The 8,366-nt window shown below is 40.4% G+C and overlaps 1 non-coding gene across 1 annotated transcript; it reads left to right on the forward strand.

The window, feature by feature from the left end:
* Positions 1–1,467: 1,467 nt before the first annotated feature.
* On the forward strand, positions 1,468–1,574 carry LOC119473347. Its single transcript, XR_005202557.1, has one exon. It is a non-coding gene; the product is annotated as a U6 spliceosomal RNA (small nuclear RNA).
* Positions 1,575–8,366: the final 6,792 nt, after the last annotated feature.

Raw genomic sequence — 8,366 nt, forward strand, 5'->3', positions numbered from 1 at the left:
CCATCAGTCACCAAGATCTTTAATTCTTTGTAACAGTGTGTGAAATGCCCACTTCTCTCAACTCCCATGGTCATTAATTAAGGTCTGATACCATCATCTTTCTTTCATCTGATCTACTGTGGCAGGCATCCTTCCTGTTTCCCTTCTTCCAGCCTGTCCCTCTGTCATCTGCAGCTGGGTAGCCTGTCTCAAATGCAAATCTGATCAAATGTTTTCGACGTCCTCCCATTACTCTCACAATAAATCCAGTCCTGTGTGGCTCACAAAGACCTCTGTGACCTGCGCCTTGCTTGCACGCCTGATCTTATCTCTCACAGCGCCCCACTGCCTTAGGCTGTTTTGTGTTGCTGTAAATGAATACCTGAAGTTGGGCAGTTGATAAAGAAAAAAGGATCATTTGGCTTATGATTCCAATGACTGGGAAGTTCAACACTGAGCATTTGCCCTGGGTGAGGCCACAGGCTGCTTCCACTCATGCTGGAAAGGGAAGGGGTTCGGTGTGTGCAGATATCACGTGCTGAGAGAGGAAGCAAGCAAGAGAAGTGGGAGGTCCAGCTCTTTTTAACAACCGATGTTTGAGGGAACTAATAGAGTGAGAACTCACGTACCCTCCCCCCCATCTCCATGACCCAGACACCTTCCATTAGGTACCACCTCCCAATATGGCCACACTGGGGATGACATTTCAGCATGAGGTTTAGAGGGGACAAACATCCAAACTACAGCACCCACCTTGTGCTCAGTGCTCCAGGCTAAAGATACATCCACTTTCCCCAAGGAACCACACTTTTGCTCTTGCTCTCTCTTACAAGTCTTTAAGAACTTACTGTTTTTTCCTGTAGTTGTGTTCTACTCCTTCTCCCTCCCTCCTCTCCTTTCTTTTTCCCTGTCTCCTCCCCAGCAATTGAAGAGCCTGGCTCGTGTTTACACATCTTCAGGTCTCAGCATTGTCAACACCACTTTCTCCTGAAAGCTTTTCCTACCCTCTAAGGCTGGGTTGGTGTCCTTCCTCCAGAGACTCCTGTGCTTACTCATCTCTCCTTATGGTGTCCCAGAGTCTAGCACAGAGTTTGGCACACAGCCAGCTTTCACTAATTAGAAATGGATGAACACATCTCGCCCACCGTTTAGGTCAGTTAATCAGGAAATAAACCTGTTCTGTTCTGGTAACAGTGTCCTCCACCTCTGAAGGAAAAAGTAAACCACAACTACATGATATCAATGTGCTGTTTTAGGGGAGTCAGCAGGTGACATATAGGACAGAGCTCTGCGGGGTGGGTGGGAATGGTCATGGATGCAGGGAGGTCAGCTCAGCCACTGTGTAGGAGGGTGTCCCCTCATCTGCTGCCAGCCTCTCATGACAGCTTTATGTCTCTGTGCGAATGAATGACTGCAAACCTGAGAGGTTTTTAAAACCTCCAACAACGCTAATGCTACATAGATAAATAAGTGAATAAGAAAACGAGAGTGCTCACTTTGGTGGCACATGTACCAAAATTGAAATGACACAGAGAACATTAGCACAATCCCTGCACAAGGATGACACGTAAGTTTGTGAAGTGTTTTAAAAAAAAATCAGAAATGTGTTTCTTATTCTCTAACTAAACTAACTTTATGTCACAAAACAAGTGATACAAGTAAATCTGGTGCGTATCATTTACCAAATTCTAATAATTTCCAACTTATTTACTGATTTTAGAAAAAAAATGTTTTTGTGGTTTTCACTGACTAAATAATGCTCCTTTCTGAGCCGTGATTCAACACAAGAACCACATCAAGCTCTTTCAAGGACTTTACTGTTAGCAACGGTGTGCGTGTAGATGCCATCACCTCTTCCACAGGGGGACTTGGAGAACCCATGTCCCAGCCTCACCAATAATACCAGCGCTAAGGTGCTGCCCACCACTTACTCTGTTATTCCAACCCAGACCCATGTGGCACAGTGAGGCCTCCTGGGGCCGCCACTGCTGCCTCCACTACAGCATCGGTTAGCTGAGGGGCCGCCCTCCCTAGACCACCAGTTTGGTGGTCTAGTTTTGGCAGTTTGGAGGTTAAAGGCAAGATAGAGTTGGTTAGATCCAATCTCTCTCACAGTCGTAATTCTCACTGTTACAATTTTTTGGACTGTTACCTCTTTCTCAATTGTTCTCCTTCCTCCTACCCTCAATTCTACCTGCTAATATTTCATGCCTTCTTCAAGGCTTAGCTGACGTGCTGCCACCTCCTATGAAGGGATTCTTGATCCCTCCAACCAGATTTTAATCTTTCTATCACATTTATTCCTTCTCTTATGACCTTGACCCTACTAGACCTTACATTTTTACATCAGCATTTGCATAGCTTTAAAAATATTCTATATTTTCCTAAACTGATGAGCCCAGAGAGAAATTTACTTTCCTTTTCATCCCCTGAACATCTAGTCTAGAGCCTTTCACATAACAGATATATACTCCTTTTTGGGTGGGATTTGGAATTATTATTCTTTTCTTTTTTAGTGAGTTCCCAAGGGAAAGTTCTAGAACCAAAGTGAAAGCTACAGAAAGAAATGTTTCGGGTTTCCGCATTTCTCTAAGCCTTACATTCTTCCTCTGCCAAAACGTGGGTGATAATGGTACCTGCCACGCAAGGTCATTGTATGGGTTAAATGAGACCATATGTTATGTAGCACAAAGTCCGCCATGCCGTAGTGATCAGGAAAGAGCAGTTGTTTTTGCTGTTATTATTACTTTGCTCTACTACAGCTGTCTAAGTATGCAAAATGCTGCCACACAGATTTCCTTTCTTTCACTAGTATTTGGTAATTCTTTCATTCAGCTTACATGTATTCTCTAACTGCTGATACTGAAAATTCTATACTTGGAAAAAATTCCTGACAAGTCTCCTGTCTTCATGGAGCTCAGTCTAGAGTGGAGTCAGATATTTATTTAGCCATTATGCAAAGAGAATACATGGTTCTGCAGGACCGTAGTTTAGGGAGCCTTGACCTAGTGAGAGTGGTCAAGGAAGATGTTCCTGAAGTGTTCAAGTGTGACTGGTCAACTTCCTGGAGATAGTAGTGTAGGGGCTAGTTTGACCAGGGCTGGTATAGGGTAAGGCAAGTGAGGCACTTGCTGAAGGGACAAAATTCAAGGGAGCCTCAAAAGGTTCAGCCATCAAGATAAACAATTTTTTAATGCGATATTAAAAATAAAAATTAATGCAAAAGTTCACAATGAACAAAATATCAAAATTTGGATAAAGACAGGATCAGTAACAATGTTGTGTTGAATCATGTTGGAGGCTTAGGCAAAAGGAAAAAATCAAATGCTGATCCTTAGTTTAAGCCCTGGATTTGACAGGGTAAGAATACCTTTAAAAGTCTGTATCAAGACATTCTGGAAAACTATGTACACTTACATGGAAACTTCTAATTCTATCCAGCAGAGGGCAGTGATGCCTAAATAAACAAAGGCTGTTGCTGTCAATTTCATCAATCATCATCATCAAATTTGGGGAGGGATTAACTTAAAGGTTAAAAGTTTTTGCAGTGGAAATAGGGTATGCTGTGGAAACTTTATGTAACTCTGGTGTTAGAGGACCAACAACCTCTTATAAACTGCCATATGACAAGCTTTCCTTTTAGTAGATGTATTTTTACAGATATGATTTGAAATGTAGCTAATTCCAGGACTTAAACCATGAAGCCATGTAGCGAAGAGTGTTCTGTAATTTTTTTTCGGGAGTGGGGGAATTTTTGGAGGCAGCAATCAATTAGTGGCTGATTTTCTTTTCATTCCTGTCTTCTTTCAATATTAGAATAAGAGACTTAGAAAAGAAGCTGGATGTCATGTAGAAAAAGAGATCACCTCATCTGCAAGATGAGGAAGCTAATGCTGGGGAGGTTGGCCTATTTATTTGTTAATTCACTTGTTCATTCATTATCTCATTTATTCAAGGATTTCACAAGCATTTATTGTCTACCAGGTGACAAATACTGTTGTGACACAAATGGACATAGAGACTCAGATAAATCACAGTGCTCACCTTTCATGAACAACCTACTTGAGAATAGGAAACAGTGGCAGAAATAGATACTTGAGATACTTAGGTTCAGTTGGTGTGCTGAGATATATGGCAAGCACTGTAGGAACTTGGTTCAAGAGCAGCTAACAGGTCTTCATCTGTTTACTGTTAAGGGTATTTTTGGAATCTATGATAATTTTGGAGGCTTAGTACTTTGTTTTTATTTGACTCTGGTTTTGGCACAAAAAATACCTCTAATTAAACTTAATGTATTTCTCAGGTTCTAGTTCAATGGGGACATCCATCACATACTTCTTGATGACTGCCTGAGAAACAGGTTGGAAAGGCTAGTCCCTAGAGAAATAATCTAGGCACGTAGTTTGAAAACTGTACCTTGGGAAACTCTAGGGCAGTGTTTCTCCAGTGTGGTCTGTATTGCCTGCATCAAATACTTTAGAGTACTTGTTAAAAATCAGAATTTCCTTCCTGGAGACCTATAGAATCAGACTCTGGAGGGATTGGGGGTAGGGAGGGCAGGAACCTGCACTTCCACAAGTGTTCCAGGTAGTTCTTATGCATACCAAGGAGATCAAGGGGCTCTACTCCTTGTCTTTGCCAGCTCACATAGACCCTTCAACCAGATCACCTCTTCTTCTAAAGTGTAAGTTCCATGAGGTCTGGGTGTTTTGTCTATTGCGTTTACAGCTGTATCCCTTGTACTTTGAACAATGGCGCATAATAAATATTTGTTGACTGAATAAATTAATGTGTTATATAAATTGAATTTTTATTTTCAAGCTTATTTTGACCAAGGTTTCTAATATAGACAAAAAAAAAAAAAAAAAAAAAGAGTGCCTAGACCATGGTTTTGGACCATCCTCTTTCCTTAAAGAAGGGAAGCCAAGATAGCTGAAAGCCCTTAGTTTTCTGAGCCCCTGTTAGATAATTACGTTGAGTGTGGAACCCAGTTAGCCACATTTTCAAGGCCAACTTCCTATTGCCTTCAAATAACAATCTGTTAACCATAAGTATCATTCCTGCATTTACTCCAATGAAGACTGTATTTTAGAAATGTCAAGTGTCAATTACTGGTGAGTTTGATTTCCCATCCAGCTGTCCTGACTAGTAGACCAAAGCTCTTAAGGCTGGATTGTCTGACACTCTTGATTCAATTTAAGGCACAGCAATAATGTGACTTTCTGTGGGTTTTTACGTTGACAGTGATGGAGCTGGACCTACGCACCTCCACTTGGATCTTATGCTCAGTAAGATGACGTTTTTGATTTTTGTGAGGGAAAAGCTCTTGCTTTTGTGACCCATGTGTTCAATTCTACGACTAAAAGTTATTTATTTATTCATGTATTGTTTGAGATGGAGTTTCGCTTTTGTCACTCAGGCTGGAGTGCAATGCCTCCATCTCAGCTCGTTGCAACCTCCGCCTCTTGGGTTCCAGTGATTCTCTTGCCTCAGCCTTCAGAGTAGCTGGGACTACAGGCCTGTAACACTACACTTGGCTAATTTTGCATTTTTAGTAGAGACGGGTTTTACCACGTTGGTCAGGCTGGTCTTAAACTCCTGCCCTCAGACGATCAGCCCACCACGGCCTCTCAAAGTGCTGGGATTACAGGTGTAAGCCACCACGCCTTGCCTGAATGTTACTTATTTATTCATTCATTTACCTGTTTTTTATAAGTATCAATTGAGCATTTCTGTCTAGAAATACCTTTAGTCAGCTTTACAAATACAATTGGGTAGTCGTTATATATTGAAGGACAGAATCTACTTGTTATTTTGTAATGGAACTGCCAGATTTGTGTGTTTTTTTGTGGATGCATTGCTGAAAGTGAAGTCCTTGGATAGAAAAGGGGGTAGTCTTTTATTCCTGCTTCTCTCTTCTCAGTACAAATAGGGATCAACTTAAAAAAAAAAAAGAAATTATAGATATAAGCTCTGTTTGTATGAATTGGGGCCTGAAATCAAGAAGTGGATTATAGGAAGGGAGGGAAGCAATGTGGAGTAAGAACAACCGGTGTGGATATTATCTTTGTTTAGGTTCCCCAAAAGCAGGATGCTGAAACAAGAGTTTAGGTGTAGGCAGCTTCTTTGGAGGTGATCCCAGAAGGCATGCAAGGGAGTAGAGAAATGAGACATAGTAGGGATCCTCCCCTTAGAGATGGGGTGGACTGAGTCTCTGAATGTCACCCTGAATGACGAGGAATTTTAGGTTATCCACCAAATTGCACCCCTCATTAGTTAAGGGTTGTCTGGGAGCATTCACTACCTGATACTTTCAGCCTGTGTCTTTCCTCCTTTGTGTAGTTAGAGGATGACCTCAAATAAATGATGCTGCAGGAAGTCTTGATAATAAATGGGAACTGTGCAGGTGGCCCCTGGGCAGCTAGGGGGAAGCATGACTTTAAGATGATATATCTACATGGGATGGTGAATTTTATGAGTCAACCATTATTGTGGGTGTTTCTGTGAGGGTATTTTTGGGTGAGATTAACATTTAAATCAGCAGAGTTAAATAAAGCAGATTGCCCTCCATTTTATAGGTACGCTTCATCCCATTGGTTGAAAGCCTGAGTAGAACAAAAAGACTGACTTTTCCATGAGCAACAGACTTCTTCAGCCGACTGCCTTCAGACGTCATCTGTAGCATCAGCTCTTACAGCCTGATGACCTTTGAGCTGAAACTTTGCTCTCCCTGAGTCTCCTGCTCTACTGGCCCACTGTGTGATTTTGGACTTACCAGCCTCCAGAATGATGTGAGTCAATTCCTTAAAATAAATCTCTCTCTCTCTCTCTCTCATTGGTTCTGTGTCTCTGGAGAACCCTGGTTAATACCGTATGCCTGTGCTTGATTTCTTTTGGACAAAGAAGGTAATGTGTGTTGGTTTTACATGTTTTATTTTACCAATGAAACAGACTGATATTCTGATAATTTTTCTAAAATTTGTAAAACATTTTACTTAAATCTTTTAAAAAAGGTAACCAAAAGTACAGATAACTATAGTACAGATAACTATAAACTCTTAACACCAAGTACCACCATTGACAGAGGCATTTTCATTTCAGGAGCATTTCATTTTGCGTAAGAGGGGTATACAGTGGTACACATCTGCGGTTTAGTGGTCGTTGTTGTTCTTTAAAGAATCCTGAATATGTAGGCTATAGTTTTTTACAGTGTGTTTAGATTATAATACATTCTGTCCATGAAACACATTACCACTGAAGGTGTGTTTGGCCTTTACCTGCTTATTGCTACCCAGAGTATATTTAATTAGAATGAATTTATTCTTTCCTGGAAGGTACTATGTGCCTACTCTTGTCTCTGATTTTTTTGATTCCTAAGTCCCTGAAAATAACTCTTAAGAATAACTCTGGATGCAGGTTGGCAAAATAAATATATTTTGTTTGCACAGTCTGAAATTCTCTACTGCATATACTGTAGTGTTTTGCTACTTGTCAATATTCATTTGGAGTCTTTTGAACATCTGAAAAGCTAAGCCTGATAAGAAGCATTGAACAGTCTCTTATTTTCTACTTTAAAAAACTAATTTTCAGAGCAGCAATTCGTATGAAGCAAATAATCAGATTATTTCCTTTATCTCTAAGTGTTTCCCAGATGGAAAAGCATATAGAAGAGTATATCACACAGCTTGAGTTGGATGTACATCAAAATCATTAGCTTATATCGAAAGCTCCACTGGGAAGATTAGAACTAAAGTCAATATGAAATTAACTCTTTGAAGATGAACTCCAATGAAGTAATGCAAAATAAGTGGAAAAAATCATCTTTTGAAAAAAATTATTGTCTATATTTAATGTTCTTAGATTTCTGTTAGACAATCTAAAGCAGAGAATTAGTGAATAAATCATTAATTTGGAGATGATATTGAGAAATGAGTGTGTATTCTCAACTGTCCCTGTTTTACTCATGGCATTCTGCCTATTAATAGAATAAAAACTATTGCTGCCTGTATAAATATATTGTGGGATGTAAGTAACAGAAACTTGGCCTTCAGCATAGCCAAGTGAGGCTGGAGAGAGGGATAAATAGAACCACGGACTTGAACACTTTCAAGATTCTCAGTCTGGGTATTAGCTTCATGTGTCTCTGACCTTCCTCTGGGTATCTTCATGATAGCCAGACCAGACTGGCTTTCTCCAAATGGCAGAAGATTACCAGCGATAATTCCCGACTTCTACATCTTTAATTATACTCACTGGAGAAAGTTTGACTTAATGTATGTAGACTCATGTACTTATTAAACACATACTTCTTTCCAGTTTAGCGTGGGAGTCCTTAGCCCTGGCAATAAAGTGGGGCTCCATCAGTGAGTACCTGCCACATTCCAGGT

Source organism: Cebus imitator, unplaced genomic scaffold, assembly GCF_001604975.1.
Source record: "Cebus imitator isolate Cc_AM_T3 unplaced genomic scaffold, Cebus_imitator-1.0 Scaffold150, whole genome shotgun sequence".
Taxonomy (NCBI): Eukaryota; Metazoa; Chordata; class Mammalia; order Primates; family Cebidae; genus Cebus; species Cebus imitator.